Genomic DNA, 22,326 nt, shown 5'->3' with positions numbered 1-22,326 from the left:
TGTTCTTTAGGAATATTCTGTCATCCTAATAAAGAATGTGGGTATCAGGATTTTTTTTAGCGTCAGGTTTGCGTGTAAGCAGTTCTAATTTGTGCATATTTTTGTATATATAAAAAGATTTCATCCAAATTGCAGTCGAAAGGGGAATATCCGTAGTAAGCGATAGGGCAGATTTGTAAATTATTTACTAACGCAGGATCTTTAATGGTGATTGTTCCAGCCATAGAGTCTCCTCAGCAAAGCGCACCACCATGTATGTAATTTATCGCATAGCACATCTTGTACTTGTTCCAACTTTTATATAGCATTCCATGCTTAAAAATGTTTTTAATTACTTTGAATTCGTTTACAGCTTAGGAATTAGTATGTTTCCACTTTTCACTGTACCAAAATATCAGTTTTATGTACCGTGTTGGGGCGTTAACAGCTAGTAGTTAGAGGGCAAAATTAAAATTAAAATTTTCCCTCCTACGCGTTTCGATGCTTCCGCATCTTCTTCAGGGAGTATGACTTTGAAAAATTACTAAGACATTTTCTTATAAATGCCTTTGAAAATTTATTTTAAATTTCTTAATTTCTACAAATTGTCTGCCACTATTAATTTACTTTATATTTCAACCATAAATGTCTTTTACAATTTTCAATTTGATTTTTTTCTCTTTGCAGTACTTGCATTGCTCATCGTGTAAAAGTCAAATAAAGTAAAAAGGCGGAGAATTAATAAACATTTAACTGCACCATGGACCGATCGAAATATACCAAATTTTCAAATAGTTTTGAAACCCGTGCAAAAACAGCTTTGGAAAGTAAATGTAATGAAAAAATAATTAAAAATTGAGAAGCTGGAAAAAAAATTAAAAACATATACATACATAGGTACACTTTGACTTAATTTTTATAATGTTTCGTTGAGTCGCTTTTTTAAAACAGTTTTTTTTTTTTTTTTAGTGATTTGTGGTCAGTTTATTTTATTGTAATACTAAATTTCAAGGGTGTTATGTAAAGTTATATAAATAAATAAAACTTTATTTAAATTTTTTGCTTACACGTATTAATACCACACACAAAAATTTTGATGTAAAAACTGTACTTTGTGCTGTTGTTCTGTATAAAAACCAGAATAGAAAATGTTATACAATACAATACACTTAACTTTTACACATTGCACTATTTTGGTGCCAAATTTGAATCTACACCAAAATTAGTTTGATATTACTCCGAAAAGTGTTAGCACTGCACTTAATTTTTTTGTGTGAAAAATTTAATTACTTTTTTGTTGTTGCTATTTAAAATTTTGTTGCATATAAAAAATTTTATTTTTATAAACTCTGTTGAATCTCTGCTCAAACAAATTCCTCACATACACAAAGCGACTTAAAAATGCAAATACATATATGTATATACATAGAAGCCAACAACCAACAACTAAAAATATTAAATTAAAAACAACAATAATATTAAAATATTTACAAAACAACGCAAACATTAGCATTAACGCAGGCAAAGACAAAACAAAACCAATAAAAATAAAAAACAATAAAAAAAAAACGATTGTGGCAATATCAGTAAGTTTAAATAGTAAAAATATACATAAAAATAACAAAAAATTCATAAATAAATTACTGTAAACATATATGTATGTATAAAATAGCTACTAATTCTAAAATATAAAACTACAAACATACATACACTACTGAAACGATGATATTATTTCAAAGCTTAAACTACGCAAAAATATGTGTAAAGCAAACAAGAAAATTAAAAAAAAAAAATGTATTTTCTAATACTGCAAAAAGTCATAAGCAAACAAAAATTTAACTATATAGTAGAAGAAGTAATTGTAGCGTTTACCAACACTATGTATATGTATATAGCTAATTGCTAGGATATGTGAAGTATTAAGTTAAAAAAAAAATTAAAATAACTTTAAAGGCAATAAAACATTTGGTGGCTATGCACTGTAAGTTGAGTACTTGCACTTCGCAAAATCTAACAGAAAACAAGTGCACTTGAATGCACAAAATTGAAAACAGCGTACACAATTTGAAACTTTTACTGTTGTATATTTCCTATAACACGTTTTTCAGTGTATCCACCATTTGCCAAAACTTCCGCAGAAAAAAATTAAATAAATGCGAACAATACAGCAAAAATCTACTTAAAAACAGTAAAGGCGACGAAGCAAGGCGAATTAAGTAAAATACACTGCTGTGCCATCAGCTGATTGTTTCTTCTAGATAATTTTTAAGCAAAGCCTTGGTACAACAAGATGTCAGTTAATCGAAAACATTTCTTATTTTATTTTGACTTGACATTCTTATGCACGGTGAATTGGTTTTGAATTCGCTTTGCCATATAGCTTTCATAGATTCGCCTTGGCGGCTAAGTAGAAAATAAGTGAAAATATGTTGCATATGTAAAATAAAATTGTAAATGTATGTAGAATAAAAAATTTTATGTATGTAGGTATGATTGAATAAAAAAAATATTTAAAATAGAGAAGAAAATCATATTAGAAAATAGTTGATTTAACAATGAAAGGAAATGAGAACAAAGTAGGTAATTAGGAAAAGAAGTTACGAAATTAAAAAAAAAAAAAAAACATAAACGAAGATGCGGTATTTAAAAAAAATTTAATTTGCTTATAAAAAGACCAAACATATACATAGATCAGCTTGCCTCACTAAAAGAAAATGTAGCAGTTTTTTCAGCGGAATTATATAGTTTTTTTTTCAATTATGAGATGAACCAACATTTATTACCTTTGGGTTTTTCATAAATAAAAACAGGTCTCCCTGAGGAAGGTACAAAATTTATCGAAACGCGGTCAAGTAGCTTTTATAAAGTTTTTCTTGTTTTAAGACTCCTTTCAAAACAAGGTTTAAGTAAGCTGAATACCTTCACAAATCAGTTTGTTGTAGATAAAAGTAAATTTTTGTTTTTTTCAATATTATTCACATTTGCCAGCAAAATATTTTTTGAAAATGACACATATAGAGCAGCGAAGAGGAAATCAGCAGGGACAGTTTTTTCCCGTTTTTAATTTTGCAAATTGCTAAATTTCCTAAAATGATTCTTTTTTGTTTTCCATAGTTTAGAAAAAAAGTTTCATGAATTTTGTAACCAAAACATGCAGACCAATCTAGAAAATGTTTTTTGAAAATTTCGAAAATTCTAGGCAGTTGTACGAAAACTTCGATTCTTTTTTTTTTGGAGTTTTTTGATTTTTTTTAAGTATGCACACTCATGAGAAAAAAAAACAGGAAAATGGTTTCTAAAAATATTTATTTAAATTGAGGAAATTTTCAATTCAGAGAATAACTTCTAATTTTTGTATACAAATTTTGAATAATTTTTGGGAAGTTTTTTTTTTAATTTATTAATTTTTCGTTGCTGACAATTTTGATATAAGGAATCCTTATCTATTTCGTTTGCTTTAAGCCCTTACCTACTTCCGTTATCTAATAAAATGTATAGTACATTTGTGTACAAATACACACTGGGTATAAAAATTCATAGGGCTCCAAATAAAAAAATTGTAATTTTCGTAAAATTCTCGCAAATTTTCGAATTTTTTCGAAAACGTTCTGAAGATAGGTTTGCATAATTTACAGCGGTGGCTAGAAAATAAAGTTTTTTTTTGTTTTTAAATTTCAGTTTTCAAAATTTGTTTAGTATGAATATTTGCAGCTTAAAAATGCCAAAATTTGTTAATCCTTTTTGAAAGAAGACCACGTGTTACTTACGGTGGGCATACTAATTTTTTAACATATGAAATTCATGAAATTTGTTATTAGTTTTTACCTAATAATATTTTGAAAAGCTTACTGAAGTGGCTAGGAAAAAATTCGGTTTATTTTTTAATGAAGGGTTTTAATTTTTTCTAACATATCAAATATACGAAATTGAATTTTAATTTTTTTTCTGTTTGAATTCTGAAACTTTTGACAAAACCATTTCAAAAAGTAAATTTTCGACATCAATAAAATTCCCAAAATTTTTTGGTTTTCAATATTTGTTTTTTGTGTTTGTACATGTCAAAACGCATACTTTTCTGGAAAAAACCTACACTTTTCCACTTCAAAGCATTCGTAACAGTGAAGGCAAAAAAATTAATTTTTATATAAAAAATCTAAAATTTTATATGAATTTCGTAGTAAATACAGTTATTTTTTTAGTTAAGTTGATAAAAGCACTTAATATTAGCTTTAGTTATTCAATCTTATAGCTTCTTCGAAAAAATTATATATTTTAAATTTTATGAGTGAGAAAAGTAAATATACATATTTTACTTCAGAATATAAGGGCAAAAAAGTTAGAAAGTGAGCTAAAAGAAGCAGCACATCAACCATTATCTTGCTTTATAATGTTAATTAGTTATTATTAAAAAAAATTTAGTTTTAAAATGTTTCTTTTTTCCTTCACGCTAGAACAATAAGAAATATAAAAATAAATGTGAGTTATTTGAGCGTTAATTTGTATGTATTGAGCCAATAAGTAAGTCAATAAAAATATTATTAAATTTTTAAATATTTCTAAAAACAAACATAACACAAATTCATATTTGTTGGCTTTATCTGGATTGTGTGTGTGTATACATTGCAATTTTGAGTGTTTGTAAATAAAAGTTTTAAATTGTTTTAAGTTCTAAAATATACTTTTTTTGTAAAAATTAATGTCTATACTACATATACGCAAAACACAAAAACCTACACACATATATAAGCCTAAAAAGAATTTTTATGTACATTTGTAGTTTTAGCAAAACTTTGCAATTATTTTAATTGCATTGCTCCATTTAATTATTTTAACTACTAACATTATAATTATAATTAAAATTATTTTAGTTGCTATTTGTGTGTAGTATTGTTTGTTTGTTTATTGCCTCTGTATAGAGAGGAAAAACATTTATAGCTAGAAAAAAATAATTCACAGCCAACCAATAATATATATAATTTTAATTAATTTACTTAAAATTACACTATTATTAATAATTATTATTATATTATTAAAAGAATTATTGAAATAAAGAAATGAAGAATTTTAAAGAAAATTTAATCAAACACAAATGATTTTGTTTTTATTTTTTACTGCACACATATTGATTTTGATTGGTAGCATGCCTGTATTTCTCTATTTCAGTTATTATAGCTTTTTTTGTTGTATTTGACATCATAATCTTTACTTGCAATTATCAAGCAGTATTTATTATTTTTACATTTAAAGTAGGTATGAGCAAACCATTACACGAGTGTGTAGCTTAATTGAGCTTTCACACATATACCAACCGCAGATATTACAAAAGCTGTGTACATGTGTGTTCATCACTGATTTAAAAGGCTGCATAAAACTGAACACAGTGAAGTTCTTCATAAATGACTGCAATCACAAGGACATCTGATTTGTTTGCAGTAGAAACCATGTTAGCGCCTAGGATAGGTCAAGTTAATAGGCCGTGCGGTGGAATTTTCCACACTTTCACTTGAATAAATTTGGTTCCATTGTGAGTGTCCCAAGTGAGTGCCGGGTGGTACCACATTCGTCCCATCATATTACTTTTTAGTAATCCTCAACGAACCATTTGTTTGCTCTAATGAACATATGTAGGAGTGTAGGATCCACAACCTTTGTCAGACTGTCGAAAAACCGTGCATACAGAAATCTGAGTCGTTTTGTTCGCAGTTCTGCACATCCGCAGAGAAAGTGATGAATCTACTCTTCCTGCTGCTCATTTTGAGAGCTTGTGCAGAGGGGCTTGTATGCGCCACCGTCGAAGCACAAGTGCACAAGCGAATTAATCTATGATAACACCCGTAAGTATTCTCACTGGAGATTTGTTTAGCTTAGTTGCTTTCTTATCGAAGATCTTTCGATTACTTTATTGTTTTTTTCTAAAACAATGACAAACTTTTCCAATTGTTTTGATTATTTTCTAATGGCGAATAGTCAATATTTTTGATTTTTTTAATGGCCAATAACCATGATTAATATTAATTATTTTCTTATTGGCCCATAATCATGATTATTTTTAACTATTTTTTTTAATGGTCAGTAATCATGATTATTTTTAATTAATTTTTTTAATGGGCAATAATCATTATTATTTCAATTATATTTTTAGTAGACAATAAATAATCTTGATTATTTATGATTTTTTCTTTTAAAGGCCAAATTATGATTATTTTTGATTATTTTTTAATTAATTTAGCTTATGCGAAAAATTTTAATTAATCACTAAAATTATAAAAGTAAAGGAACGAATGATTATTAATCTTAACGGAAATTTAACAGGTATATTCTAAACTTATTTGTAATGTACGATAAACAAAATATTATAACAAATTCGAACTTCCTTTTCTATTACACACTATGTAGTACAAGTTCTCTAAAAGTACTGGATGTGAATAACTTGTATATTTTGGCTTCTATTACCTTATACAAGCAGTTTTGTTTTATTTTTTTAGCTACTATAAATGATTTCTATAATGTTTTAAAAGTAAAAGTGCGTTAATTACCAAAAAAACCGAATGGAACTGGTACTGGATGATAACGATATACGTAATTTGATGATGATTTTAGCTATTAAAAAAAATATATATGTAATAAGAAAGTAATCTGCACTGATGTTCTTTTTCTAAGCTTGAATCATATGTACCTTTTTTTATATACATACATGCATACCTATATACATACATATATGTATATAAATGTATTTACCTAGTTATTTCGCAAGCACTGCTATATTTCGCACTACAAACGTACATATTGGTAAATTTGAACTGTAACTATATAAAAAGAAATGTGCACATTCACAGCAATTTTGCAGATTGCTTAATGAAATAAAAATAAAAAACGCTGTTTTTTTGTAAAAATGTGTACAAATATGTAATGAAATCGATATACATAAATTAAAGTATAAGATCTTCCGTTAAATTCGCAAAAATTCGAATTCGAAACACGAAGCGTCAGTCAAATTTGCACTTAAAATTTTTTGAATTTTCCTGAATATGCAATTTAAGAGCACGTTGAATTGTATATAGCGTGTTAATCTTAATCCATTAAAAAACTTTCTGATTTTTGCCAACTTTTTTTTTGTCAGCTGAGTTGAACAAAATGCTCGCTTATAAAAAATTACTTATAAAAGTTTGTATGGAAGAAATGCCCAACTCAGCTGATAAAAAAAAATTGTCAAAAATCAGGAAATTTTTTTTGGGGATAAATATTAACACTTCATTGTACGGAAATTCAATTAGCTACAAAAGTGCATACTCAGAAAAATTCTAAAAAATTTTAGTGAAAATTTTAAAATATTGATGGATAATTAATTGTGTTTTTTGAATTCGAATTTTGCGTATTCTCTTGAAATTCAGTTTATATTGATTTTATTATTGTTTGTACAGATTTTTATAAAAAAAAATAGCGAAAATTATGTTGCTTAAGCACAATTAGGGCAAAATTGCAAAAAGTCCTTGTATACATAAACAAATTGGAAATATAAAGAGCTTTGACTTACCCTTTTAAATACGTATGTCATTTAATTTGAAATGCCTAGCTATTATGTACTTAATAAATTATAACAATTTATTTTGTATATAAAACACAAGCAGAAAGCCTTAAGTTTAAATATTTAGCATGAGCACATTTTAATTGATAATCTGAATAACCAAATACCAAACCAATCAAGTAAAAAAAATCGAATTTGAAATGCTAGTTTTGTGATTTTTATTTTAGTACATAATATGTAAAAAAAAATTAACACTTTTTTCAGAAAAATTAAAATGTCATACAATCAAACAAATGTATACGACTTTCCATGAAATAATAAAATAAAATAAAAAATATATATTTAATTATATGTAAGTTATGATAAATAAATTTCTTTTAAAATATATATAATAACTTATGTATATATTGCACTTAAAAAATATAAACAAACCAAGGTAATGAAAAATTTTTAACATTTTACATTATTCTAAATCAACAACATACGATTTACCCAAAATAAATATTTAGCATAATATTTTGGCTGCACTTGGCTGACATATGAATATGGTGTATTGAAATGGCAACTGAGTTGTAAGTGTAATTTAGTCATATGCAATATATTATTAGGTGTAAAGAAATAAAAAGTAAATAAATAAAAAAACTAAATCGCCTTAAAATTATGTATACGAAATGAGAAAGGTAAAGAATCATAAAAAAAAAAAAACAGTTACAATATGAATTGAAAAATTTAGCAGTATACGAATATGAAGCAAAGCAAAGTACATAGATTTTATTTATAAACATTATTTGTAAACTCATATATATCTAATCGTGTGTATGGAAAATTTGTTCTTAAATTACGTATTTAACTTAAGGTTGCGTGAATTTTGGCAGCTGATTTTAAAATTAAAATACTCTGTTCCAATAAAAAAAAAATTGAAAATTATATTGTAAGAAATCTTTGATTTTTCTGCACCTTCTGTTATCGTTGGAATCGCTGAACTGTCGTATAAATAACTCAAATATTCCGTATAGCAAAATACTCTTTACTGGCAACACTGCTACAATAATTTAGCTTTGAAATTAAGTTACTCGCGTACTCCACTTACAACGTTTTAAAATCAAATTGATCGACAATTTCTTAGCTTGCGCTGCTTTTACACTCTCAGTTGCCTCGTTCTCCTATTTCTCCCAAGGTCTGGAATTTTCACGAACAGCCTTCCGGAATAGTTGCTTATTTATTTCCCATTTCTGTATCTAATGTTGTGTTCGACAATATACACGAATATCTGAACTTTATATAAGGTCATATGAGTTCTTTATTGGTCTGTACATTTCTGCATCTCATGCTCACTGTAGCCCTGTATATGTATGTGAATATCAGTGGTCACCAAAATTGAAACTGTGGCTGTGTTAGTAAGGGTAAAATCATGAAGCTTGTAGCTTATTAGTAGTTGATAAAAACGCAATGAGGTAGGACGTATGCACGCATGTTTGCTAACACTCAAAAAATAGTACGCAAATATGCAATACAAATACTATTTCATTGCTTGGGTCTAACAAAAAAATATATTGCTCATAAGTATTTAACTATTAAAACATTAAGCGCATAGGCGTTTGTTTGCAAAATATCTGTATGGAAACGTGCAAATAAACAATAGCCTCCTACCATGTTGCTACTTGTTCAGCAAATATCAGCTAACGAAAGAGAATAATAATATGTGTGAAGTGAGTGCGAATAATTATTTCACTTGCTGACGACCACTGGTGTATATGACTGATTAACACTGATGACCTGATATGAAACTTCTCGCCCTCTGAGAGCGCGTGAAAATGTGCATTTTTTATAATATTGGCCATAGATACCATCATGCTCAAAATCAAATTTGGGCATTTCAGAATAACTTTGGGGTATTTTACATGGTAAAGGTTTAATTTATAATTTTCACCGAAAACTTACTCAAGATTGTCAAATGGGATATCAAAAAACTCGAATTTTTGTCAGGATTACAAATCCGAAGAAAAAATAACTCTTTTTCACCCGTGGAAAATTTATCAGTGACAACACCTTTCATCGAAGGGCTGCACACGAAACGGATTTTGGTAGCAGCTTTCGATTGGTGAAAAAGTCAGCTTCTTAGTCTTAGCATTGATGTAAATGGATGCATAAAGGCCAGGTTTTGTGGAGCGTTGCAACATTCCACTTTTGACAGCTGAGATAAATTGTAGGTATACGTATAGGTTAACGCACCATGTTTAATTAACAGCCTTTTGCGGACAACAACGCAGATACTTCACCAAGTGATCTAATTTCGTAATTTCTTATAAATTTTTTGCGTTTTTTATTGTATGTGGATATACATATGTATGTACATAAACATTTTGGTAGCATCAAATTGAAAAAGGGGCTAGCCGTTCATTGTTATCTTATGGCGGTGCCAGCGCAACAAAGCAAAGCAACGCAATCGAAATATATTATTTCATATTTTTTCACTTATCTACCGCAAAATATTTCTACAAAACTTTGCCTTTTTTATAAATTTTAATAAGTTTTTATCACCTTACTTGCTGATTTTTTTGAAAATAATGAAACCGAACGGATTTCTTGGAGTTTTTTTTTTTTGGTAGTTTAGGCAACTCTATAGCCATCTGATGTTCAAGACCCCTTCTTGGAAACGAATGAACTTTTGTTTACAATCGAATGAACTTCAAGACCCATTCTTGGAAACGAATGAACTTTTGTTTACAATCGAATGAACTTCAAGACCCATTCCTGGAAACGAATTGAGAGAGAATAAATGTTTCGTATCAGGTTATCAGTGCTGATTAACACTGATGACCTGATACGAAACATTCATTCTCTCTCAATTCGTTTCCAGGAATGGGGCTTGAAATCAGCTGTCTGTTCATTCAATTGTAAACAAAAGTTCATTCGTTTCCAAGAATGGGTCTTGAACATCAGATGGCCATAGGGTTGCCTAAAATACTCAAAAAAAAACTCCAAGAAATCCGTCCGGTTTAATTATTTTCAAATAAATCAGCAAGTAAGCTGATAAAAACTTATTACAATTTATAAAAAATGCAAAGTTCTGTAGAATTATTTTGTGGTACATAAGTGAAAAATATGAAATAATATATTTCGATTGCGTTGCTTTGCTTTGTTGCTCTGGCACCGCCATGAGGTAACAATGAACGGCTAGCCCCTTTTTTCACTTTGATGCGACCAAGACGTTTATGTACATGCACATGTATATCCACATACAATAAAAAACGCAAAACGTGTATAAGAAATTACGAAATTAGATCACTTGGTGATGTATCTGCGTTGTTGTCCGCAAAAGGCTGTTAATTAAACATGTTGCGTTAACCTATACGTATACCTACAATTTATCTCAGCTGTCAAAAATGGAATGTCGCAACGCTCCACAAAAACATGGCCTTTATGAATCCATTTACATCAATGCGAATACTAAGAAGCTGACTTTTTCACCAATCGAAAGCTGCTACCAAAACCCGTTTCGTGTGCAGCCCTTCGATGAAAGGTGTTGTCACTGATAAATTTTCGACGGGTGGAAAAAGGTTATTTTTTCTTCGGATTTGTAATCCTGACAAAAAATTGAGTTTTTTGATATCCCATTTGATAATCTTGAGTAAATTGTCGGTGAAAATCATAAATTAAACCTTTACCATGTAAAATACCCCAAAGTTATTCTGAAATGCCCAAATTTGATTTTGAGCATGATGGCATCTATGGCCAATACCATAAAAAATGCACATTTTCACGCGCTCTCAGAGAGCGAGAAGTTTCATATCAGGTCATCAGTGCTGATTAATGAGCGCTGTATATCTCTGCATTTCATATTCACTGTTGTCTGCTATGGATATGTGTGTATATGCTTGAGTAATATGCGCTCTTTATTGCTAAGTCTAGCATTTATTGCTAGCCGCATAGTGACGTATCGAAACTGCTTTTATATTCTTAACAATATTTTTTGAAAACTCAATGGAACAAAACTTCTTGCAAGTAATACAATATGCAATTAAGAAACTTATCAAGATTTTAAGCAGAAAGTAGTCAGTGTGTTATAAAATCTATGAGAAATTGCATAAAAATCTAAAATACACTTCGAAACAAATTTTTTTAAAATAAATATGTCCAAATTTTAAAATTGCTATAACTAGTGCTTTGGTTGACCACAATTGTTTGGTCTACAAAGCTGCATATCTAAATCCATTGAGCGACGTCCAAATAAAAAGCTATAAATTTTCGTAGTTTTTTCAGATATTTTCATTGTTTCGATAGAGTTTTTGGTTTGATTTGTATAGCTTATGCTACGAAATCCATAGCAGTATTTTCTATAAAAATATAATAAAAAGCGTGACCTAATTGATAAAATTTGATAAAATTTGCGGTTGCTACTTTTTCTGTAACCTGCTGTACATACATAAATCTGTTATTTAATATTTTTTTATTTTTATATTTCATTTTACAACCTAACTGTGAGCAAGAGTATACTACATGTTTATGAAACACATTTGAAATAGTTATTATTCAGATTTTCAAAATTCGCTAGTATATTTTATACTACCAAAAAATACCATCTTTTATATTTTATGAATTTATATTTCAAAATTAGCAAACGATTTTTTTTTTGTAGTATATGCTAAGATTGTATATAGATGTTAATTTAATAATTTTATAGAAATACATAAATTTAATAATGAAATAAAATAGGCTAAAGGAAATGTAAGATAATAATACCCAATTGAAAGTAAGAAAGAAAAAATGCATTGAAATCATGTGCACTAAGTATAAAACAAAAATATTTACATATGTAAATCTTAGCTTAATAAAAAAAAAACGCAGAAAAGGGATATTAAAAGCGAAAGAATTGGTGCACATTATTAGACAAATTCGACTGAAAATAAATAAGCATTATCACGTGGTATACAAATATGCAATTCGAAAAAGAAAGTAAAAACAAAATGAAAAACCTTTTCATGTTTATTTAGAAATTAGTAAGAGGGCAATGTTGAAAATAGCAAGACACAGAAACAAGTAACAAAAGTTTAAGCAGCATCTAAGAGCACTGCAAAATTTTAAGTGAGTGGCAAGGCGAATTCATTATAGGTGGTGTTATCCCATCAGCTGATTGCTTCTTCTTGATAATTTTCCATACAAAGCCTTGTACAACGAAATGTCAGTTAATCGAAATCTATGAAAATTTTCTTTTGACTTGACATTCATCTGCACAGCGAAATGATTGAATTCGCTTTGCCACCACCTGGTATAGATTCGCCTTGGTGAGTGGTGGGAACACCAACGGAGAGTGTTTGAGCACAGAACTCTCGCATGGAATGTTTACTGCTTGAAGTACAAGCTAAAACTTATTGACCGCTTGCTTTACTGAAACTCTTTCGTTTCGCTCACCAGACATATAGATGAACGCCGAATAGTTTCCGAATCTCTACGAAGCTCTCGAGTGCACCGGTGCTTCTGAGCGCCTCTTCAAGCGAAGCATAATTTTTTTTTTGAGTGTAAATATTAATGTTAAAAAAACAGATATTCGCTATGCTTGCGAAATTCTTTTACATACATACATCTAGATAATGCCGAAAATATGAATATATAAAACAAATATTCTAAAATAAGTGAAATATCTTTAAATTAGACAAGAAAAATATTACTATTGCTTTATTAGTAGGGCACAGTGAATGAACAAAACAAAACAAAATAAAAATTAATGTTTATATTTATATGTAAAAGAAAACAATTTATTTATTGTATGGGTATTGTAAATTTACAAAAAACAAAATTATTTTATAAATGATAGTATTAAATGTTATTAAAAAAAGCTCATAAACGAGCAATGAGATGGCATGCTGTATGAATAAAGATATTGCAAATTAGGCTTGATGTAAATTAAAATTATGATATAATTTAATGCATATATAAACAATAAAGCAAATAAAATACGATAATAAAAAAAAACATACCGAATATTTTCAATTGTAATAAGTAATGGAATTATAATTATAAAAAAAAAAAAATTATAAATAAAAACTTAATCTAAAAATAAATGCAAGGAAATTTAAAGTAATGAAAATTTAAAAATGCGTATTTTCTTATTTGGAATTTAAAACCGCTTTAATTTAACGTAAGTGCATATGTCCTTTGCCTTTAAATATTGGTAGTGGGTTGGGTTTTTACTCTCCGCCTAATATTTTGTAAAGTTCTTCAATGCTGACTTCAATAGTTGGCAAATATTCGTGTACCTGGGATTTTGTTACAGCTACTTAAAGATCACAGAACATTTCAGCGACAGCTTCGAAAGAATCACAGTGACTAACTGACTGACACGCAAAACATGGGGTATATCTCCCAAAATTGTATACTGGACATTTAATAATCTTGTGAAGCCACTAACCCATGCATACTGCGTTTGGTGGTCAAAGACCACGCTCAGAACAGCAATAGCAAAATTAAGGAAATTGCATCGACTAATTTTTATTGGCACAACGTGTGCGATGAGAACGTCCCCTGCTGATGCATTTAGTACCTTAGTAGGAACAACACTTGCTGTACTAAGATTTGAAAACATTCCTGAGTTAGGCGACCGTGGTGTGGTTGTAGTATGATCCGCCTACCACACCGATGATCCTGGGTTCAAGTTCCGGGCAAAGGAATATTAAAAATTTACAAACAAGTTTTTTGATTTGGAAAACACTCCGAGTGGATTTCTACCATGATAAGCTTTTCAATGAAAACTAATCTGTCTTACAGATGCCGTTCGGAGTCGGCGTAAAGTGTCAAATAATGAAAAAAATGTAAAAGGAGAAAATTGGAAGAAATCTCCTCAAAGGTAAATCGCGCCAAGCATTTATTTTTTATCAACACCTTAATTGCCATACATCAAGTTTAAACTGTGGGGAGATGTTACGTCCACTTCTCTGAATTTTATCTGCAATGCGAAGAGGCACTTTTAACAAGGCCAAGTGAGATGGCCACTAAGCACTTTACAAAATTCTTACAAAAACTCAGTCGTTCAAGCAATCATTTACAACTGCTGCTCCCGCATGGGGAGGGCTCTCTCTACATTTTCAACATCGTTAAACTTTCTTTTAGATTAGCGGTCGTCAATTCATAGCATAATCTTGTAGATTTAGTTTATTGAATATATTAGTCGTAGCTGAACAAACGGAGTAGACTGTTGTCTATTTACGTATTTCAAAATAGCAAATTTTGCAAACGCTCAAGCGCGGAATTTAAAGCTTTTTAAAACTGGATTATTAACGAAAGATTTTTTGAATGTTAATAAACAACGAGTGCGTTCATCTTGCTTCTCTGGGGTAACAATAATGCAATGCGAGCAAAAAAAACAACAGCTATGCTGTTCTCCTGCAAGAGAGAATTTGATGTCTCATTGTATAAGTGATTCTAATTTAAGGTGTTTTTATTTGGTAGCATTGAAAGGTCTACAAATGGAAAAATTCCCAAGGAAAGTAGTGTTATGCGTTAGCGTTGCTCTTGTCTACACTCCGACGGAAGCACTCAACACTATGCCACACCTACCACCAATGGAGATTAGATCCAAATTAATATAAAAAAATCGGAGCATGGAAGCTACGATTGGACTCGGAGGCTACGGTATTGGTATTTAATACTCACCCGCTTATGTGCGTCTAGAAATATGCTAGTTGGGTCTACAAAAGACGAGAATGTGCTAGTTGACAGCATGTAAAGATTGAATAAGTGATCTTTGCGCCTAAATTGATATTAGAAATGCCTTTCCGCGTTCTTGACCACGGTGCCGTAAATCAGTTAACGTCTATGCCTAAGAAAGCAAGGTCCACACTAAACACGTTGAACTCATGTGCCATTCAATCACAGAATGCTGCAGATTTCTCAATAATATGGTCTATCATTTCGATATAAGCTTTAAATTGATACCTGGACACCTGCATATTGGATTCAAATCTGCAAGAGATGTGCTAATCAGGAGGGTTATGACAGCTTAATTTTTTTAGACTAATTTAGTAGTTCTGCATATAGCCACTTTTAAGCTGCGGCTGGTGTAGCCAATGAGCTCTGGACAGATCCTTGTATGCGGGAGACATCAAAAAACTCCCTATTTAATAGACATTTACGTCGCTAGAACGAGTATCATATCCAGTGGCGGATTTACGGGAGGGGGTGGGGTAAAACTTAAATAAATTAACATACGCACTTTTAGCAGAAGTTCAATGTAAATGCATACCGCTTCATGACATTGGCCCATCTTGTTGGGCAGACGCTTTGTTATTTTTTTGGTATCAAACGCCTCAAACTTTAGTTGAAGCAAATAATCCCTCCTTAATTGCATAGCTTATTTCACAAAAATTTTACGTATTAATAATGAATTTGAAGAACTCATCTGTTATATTACCTCAAAATTTTAAAGTGTACACATCTTTTAATAATAGCAAACGACGCGCACTTTACTGTTACATGTGACAGCAAAATGGCCAAAATCCTCAACAGCATATAGCTATATATACGCGAAATGGAGTATTCCACGCTTGGTACACGATAAAAATAGAAACCTGGTTTTGAAATATTCGTATAAATTCGGCGAAACTAATAATATTTGAAAATAAACCAAAACTCATGTTTAGTAGCGGATCATGGTTTATTAAAAAAAAAATAAGACATGAAATCGCCGAAAATTTACGACAGTATTTCATGGAATGGTCCAAATACAAACAAAAAAATCAAAGCTAAACCAAATTTTAAAAGTTTTTTCTTAAATAAAAAAACTGTATTGTGTCGCATTTAAAGTCTTTTGACATCCCATATAATATGCGGGATTTTGATGCGCTTTACGCGCCTCCGACGAATCACCGTTATACAGCATTTAGCGCTCGGTGTGGTGGACTTTGTGTTATAAGTTGGTGTTACATGTGGCACGTTGCACATATGCGTCGGATTAAACTATTATAAAATTTTAATATTTTCGAAAGCGCATGGCTTTAACAACGCCAACCTGCCAAATGGGTGCAACACAAAGGCATACAAATATATACACGAAAAAAAAACAAATCTGTAAGCACCAGCGCATACAAAATGTGTATACAAAAAGTGTAAGCTAACCAAAGGGTGCAAGTCGTATTAACTCACAACAATAACAATAACAAAATTAACAAAAGAAGACAGGTGGTGGAGGTGAAGCCATGTGGATATAAATATGTACATATGTATGTATGTAATGCAGTGAACAAGAAAATAGCAGTGGCAAATTTTATCAAATTTCGTCAGCTAATTTCGTCTTTTTTTATTTTCGATAGTTAAAAAAAACAACTTCAATGAATTTTTTAAGTAAAACATGAGCGTTTTCTAAACAATTCGAAAAAATTTCGAATTTTTAATTTCGCATTTTTTTGAGTATGCCGTTTTGTAGCTCAATCAATTATGGTCTAACAAACTACAAATTTTAGGTTTATATGCGTAAAGTAAACTATGCGCCCGAAAATATAAAACAGCCTTTGGAAAAAAAAATTGTCAAAAATCAATACGACCTTAGAGCAACTCACAACTTGTGTTTTGTTGGACTAATATGGCCTGGGCTACAAAACAAAAAAAAACAAGTAAGGAAGGCTAAGTTCGGGTATAACCGAACATTACATACTCAGTTGAGAGCTATGGAGACAAAATAAGGAAAATCACCATGTAGGAAAATGAACCTAGGGTAACCCTGGAATGTGGTTGTATGACATGTGTATCAAATGGAAGGTATTAAAGAGTATTTTAAGAGAGAGTATGCCATAGTTCTATGGATGGACGCCATTTAGGGATATCGCCACAAAGGTGGACCAGGGCTGACTCTGGAAATTGTTTGTACGATATGGGTATCAAATGAAAGGTGTTACTGAGCATTTTAAGAGGGAGTGGGCCTTATGTCTATCGGTGGACGCCTTTTCGAGATATCGCTATTAAGGTGGACCAGGGGTGACTCTAGAATGTGTTTGTACGATATGGGTATCAAATGAAAGGTGGTAATGAGTATTTTAAAAGGGAATGGGCTTTGGTTCTATAGGTGAACGCCTTTTCGAGAAATCGCCATAAAGGTGGACCAGGGGTGACTCTAGAATATGTTTGTACGATATGGGTATCAAATGAAAGCTGTTAATGAGTATTTTGAAAAGAGTGATCCTTAGTTCCATAGGTGGACGCCGTTTCGAGATATCGCCATAAAGGTGGACCAGGGGTGTCTCTAGAATGTGTTTGTACGATATGGGAATCAAATGAAAGGTGTTACTGAGCATTTTAAGAGGGAGTGGGCATTAGGTCTATAGGTGGACGCCTTTTCGAGATATCGCCATTAGGGTAGCCCAGGGGTGACTCTAGAATGTTTGTACGATATGGGTATCAAACGAAAAGTGTTACTGAGCATTTTAAGAGGGAGTGGGCATTAGGTCTATAGGTGGACGTCTTTTCGAAATGTCGCCATTAGGGTGGGCCAGGGGTGACTCTATAATGTGTTTGTATGATATGGGTATCAAATGAAAGATGGTAATGAGTATTTTAAAAGGGAGTAATCCTTAGTTCTATAGGTGGACGCCTTTTCGAGATATCGCCATAAAGGTGGACCAAGGGTGACTCTAGAATGTTTGTACGATATGGGTATCAAACGAAAGCTGTTACTGAGCATTTTAAGAGGGAGTGGGCATGAGGTCTATAGGTGGACGCCTTTTCGAGATATCGTCATTAGGGTGGGCCAGGGGTGACTCTAGAATGTGTTTGTACGATATGGGTATCAAACGAAAGGTGTTACTGAGCATTTTAAGAGGGAGTGGGCATTAGGTCTATAGGTGGACGCCTTTTCGAGATATCGCCATTAGGGTGGGCCAGGGGTGACTCTAGAATGTTTGTACGATATGGGTATCAAACGAAAGGTGTTACTGAGCATTTTAAGAGGGAGTGGGCATTAGGTCTATAGGTGGACGCCTTTTCGAGATATCGCCATTAGGGTGGGCCAGGGGTGACTCTAGAATGTTTGTACGATATGGGTAACAAACGAAAGGTGTTACTGAGCATTTTAAGAGGGAGTGGATATTAGGTCTATAGGTGGACGCCTTTTAGAGATATCGCCATTAGGGTGGGCCAGGGGTGACTCTAGAATGTTTGTACGATATGGGTATCAAACGAAAGGTGTTACTGAGCATTTTAAGAGGGAGTGGATATTAGGTCTATAGGTGGACGCCTTTTCGAGATATCGCCATTAGGGTGGGCCAGGGGTGACTCTAGAATGTTTGTACGATATGGTTATCAAATGAAAGGTGTTAATGAGTATTTTAAAAGGGCGTGGGGCTTAGTTCTATAGGTGGACGCCTTTTCGAGATATCGCCATAAAGGTGGACCAGGGGTGACTCTATAGTGTGTTTGTACGATATGGGTATCAAATTAAAGGTATTAATGAGAGTTTTAAAAGGGAGTGGTGGTAGTTGTATATGTGAAGGCGTTTTCCAGATATCGACCAAAATGTGGACCAGGGTGACCCAGAATATCATCTGTTGGATACCGCTAATTTATTTATATATGTAATACCTGCCAAAATTTTAAGTGTTTTTTATTTCGCCCTGCAGAACTTTTTCATTTTCTTCTACTTAATATGGTAGGTGTCACAACCATTTTATAAAGTTTTTTCTAAAGTTATATTTCGCGTCAATAAAACAATCCAATTACCTTACCATGTTTTATCCCTTTTTTCGTATTTGGTATAGGATTATGGCATTTTTTTAATTTTTCGTAATTTTCGATATCGAAAAAGTGGGCGTGGTCATAGTCGGATTTCGCTCATTTTTCATACCAAGACAAAGTGAGTTCAAGTAAGCACGTGAACTAAGTTCATTAAAGATATGTCGATTTTTGCTCAAGTTATCGTGTTAACGGCCATGCGGAAGGACAGACGGACGACTGTGTATAAAAACTGGGCATGGCATCAACCGATTTCGCCCATTTTCGCAGAAAACAGTTAGCGTCATAAAATCTGTGCCCCTACCAAATTTCAAAAGGATTGGTTAATTTTTGTTCGACTTATGGCGTTAAAAGTATCCTAGACAAATTAAATGAAAAAGGGCGGAGCCACGCCCATTTTGAAATTTTCTTTTATTTTTGTATTTTGTTGCACCATATCATTACTTGAGTTGAATGTTGACATAATTTACTTATATAGTGTAAAGATATTAAATTGTTTGTTAAAATTTTACTTTAAAAAAAAATTTTTTTAAAAGTGGGCGTGGTCGTTCTCCGATTTTGCTAATTTTTATTAAGCGTACATATATTAATTGGAGTAACGTTCCTGTCAAATTTCATCATGATATCTTCAACGACTGCCAAATTACAGCTTGCAAAACTTTTAAAAGTGGGCGGTGCCACGCCCATTGTCCAAAAATTTACTAATTTTCTATTCTGCGTCATAAGTCCAACTCATATACCAAGTTTCGTCGCTTTATCTGTCTTTTGTAATGAATTATCGCACTTTTTCGGTTTTTCGAAATTTTCGATATCGAAAAAGTGGGCGTGGTTATATTCCGATATCGTTCATTTTAAATAGCGATCTGAGATGAGTGCTCAGGAACCTACATACCAAATTTCATCAAGACACCTCAAAATTTACTCAAGTTATCGTGTTAACGGACGGACGGACGGACGGACGGACGGACGGACATGGCTCAATCAAATTTTTTTTCGATCCTGATTATTTTGATATACGGAAGTCTATATCTATCTAGATTCCTTTATATATGTACAACCAACCGTTATCCAATCAAACTTAATATACTCTGTGAGCTCTGCTCAACTGAGTATAACAAACACAGTAAACTCTAAATAAAAACTTTGAAAATTTTTTTCGAATGTTTACATTTTTTGAGCACGTTTGGGATATTGGTTTGCATAATTTCAGTTAAGAAATGCTTGAACGTTTATACTTGAATTATCGAAAATAAAAAAGATTTTATTGACGAAATTTGATAAAAATTTAACTACTATTTTCGTGTTCGCCGCTGTGTTTATGGAAACGTATTATATGAGTTCAACTTCTGCGTCGTTTTAGCGCTGGCGTTGCGCCAACAGCTTACTTTGAACACACACGTCTTTATTGACATGTTCTCAATCTACATGCAACGCAACGGCAACGTCAAAGCAAAAGCAAAATAGTTCAAAAGCTTAGGTTTTTTCATGCGGTGCCAATCTCTTATTCTAATATCCTAAATTGCATGCGAAATCCATTAATATGTGTATATCTATTCATGGAAAATTTTTTTTTTTTTTAATTTAACAAAGAATGGAAAGAAATCAAAATTTGAGTGTTTTTACGTTTATTTTGGCAGGCAAACTTCAATCGTGCGTTCTTTCCAGGTGACAACAGCGCCAAAACGACGCAAAATCCGAATGTGTTCGGGCTTTAATAAAGAACATTTTTTTAGCAAGTGTTTTCCTCATTTTAAGTAAGTGTTTTTCTGAGTGTATTTATGTCGGTATGTATCAATATACACATGCCATATATTTTAGTACAGATGCATATAAGTTTGCATATATTTTGAAAATCTTTTAAATTTTCATGCTCATATGTAAAATAGCGATAATAGTGGGCGCCAATAATAATGACAACAACAAACAAATGCAATTTAAGCCAAAAACGAACCTGCACACGTGATTTAATACTAAAGCAACAAACAAATAACATATTCAGATAAACGTACATATATTTTTTGAAAAAAGAAAAACAATGCAGCTTTGTTTAACAACAATAACGAAAGTATTATGAGCTTCGAAATGGGCTATGAAAATAAATTAAAATTTCTATTTCCTATACATGTGCGTCACCTTCCCTTTACAATTCACTGCAGTACACCAACCCTCCAAAAAATTTCACGGGTGGAACAATGGACCACAAAAACAATTTCACAGACGCCCGCCGGCACGTCCAGCATACTTTACATGGCGTCGTACATATAATACGTTCTTTATGCAAAATTGCGTGTAGAAGAGGACGGTGGAAAAATAGCGGGTGGGGGTTGAAACTCTCACTTTCATATATACAGTAACAAACAAAAATAATCGCATACATACATAGAAACATATACATACATACACATAGATGTAAGCATGTTAAATTAAGTAAAGCCTTCAACGTAGAGATGTTAATGGGGATTAGTAGCTATTGTGTGGCTTCTTACTTACAGCCTACTTTTCAGGCAACCCCCTGCTATATGATTGTATGTATGTTGAAATTTGCGACTAGGCATTTGTGTTTGTTTGTTTGTTGTTTTTACTTTAGAATGCTTTTGTTAAAATTTTTGAAATTTGCATAAATTGACGGCTAAAAAGTGGACTAAAATGGTACATAATGGCTTGTAATGCGGTAAACAGATCGTAAACGTAATTGTTATTGGGTAGTAAAACTAAGAAAGTCGGTTGTTAGTAGTGTTTACCGGGGGTGAAGTAATGCTTGCAGCTTGGCGAATGAGGAATATGTTCTCATTCGCTTTTATAATCACTAAACCTAAGTAAATTTAAAACGATTAAAGTAATAAAAGTACTAAAATGCAAAGTTAAATTATCAGTAAGTGCGTTGCTTGAAAGAGGTATGATGTACTAAACACTCCAAAACTAAAGAGCGTGATATAGAGCAGTGATGATAATCATGGTACATGTGTACTTTTTTTGGTACATTTCGTTTCCCGAAAGTACGTTGGTACTGCATTGACATGTTTCGTATATTTTTTGTAAAATTCAGCACTACACTTCAAGTCATGTGCAAAGCAGCTCGGAACGTACAAAAAAATTTAAAAATTTTC

General features: G+C 31.7%; 1 protein-coding gene across 2 annotated transcripts in view; it reads left to right on the top strand.

Moving 5' to 3' along the window:
* hth (homothorax) overlaps window positions 1-4,935 on the top strand; it is a 712,335-nt gene extending 707,400 nt beyond the window's left edge. For both annotated transcript variants that reach the window (XM_067760647.1, XM_067760646.1), the window contains exon 15: window positions 667-4,935. The gene's annotated coding sequence lies outside the window, so the exon portion shown is untranslated. The remainder of the gene's footprint in view (window positions 1-666) is intronic.
* The last annotated feature ends 17,391 nt before the right edge of the window (window positions 4,936-22,326 follow it).

This window comes from Eurosta solidaginis, chromosome 1 (assembly GCF_040869045.1).
Source record: "Eurosta solidaginis isolate ZX-2024a chromosome 1, ASM4086904v1, whole genome shotgun sequence".
Classification (NCBI taxonomy): domain Eukaryota; kingdom Metazoa; phylum Arthropoda; class Insecta; order Diptera; family Tephritidae; genus Eurosta; species Eurosta solidaginis.
Note: the sequence above shows the minus strand (reverse complement) of the source record. Positions and strands in the feature narration are given on the sequence as shown.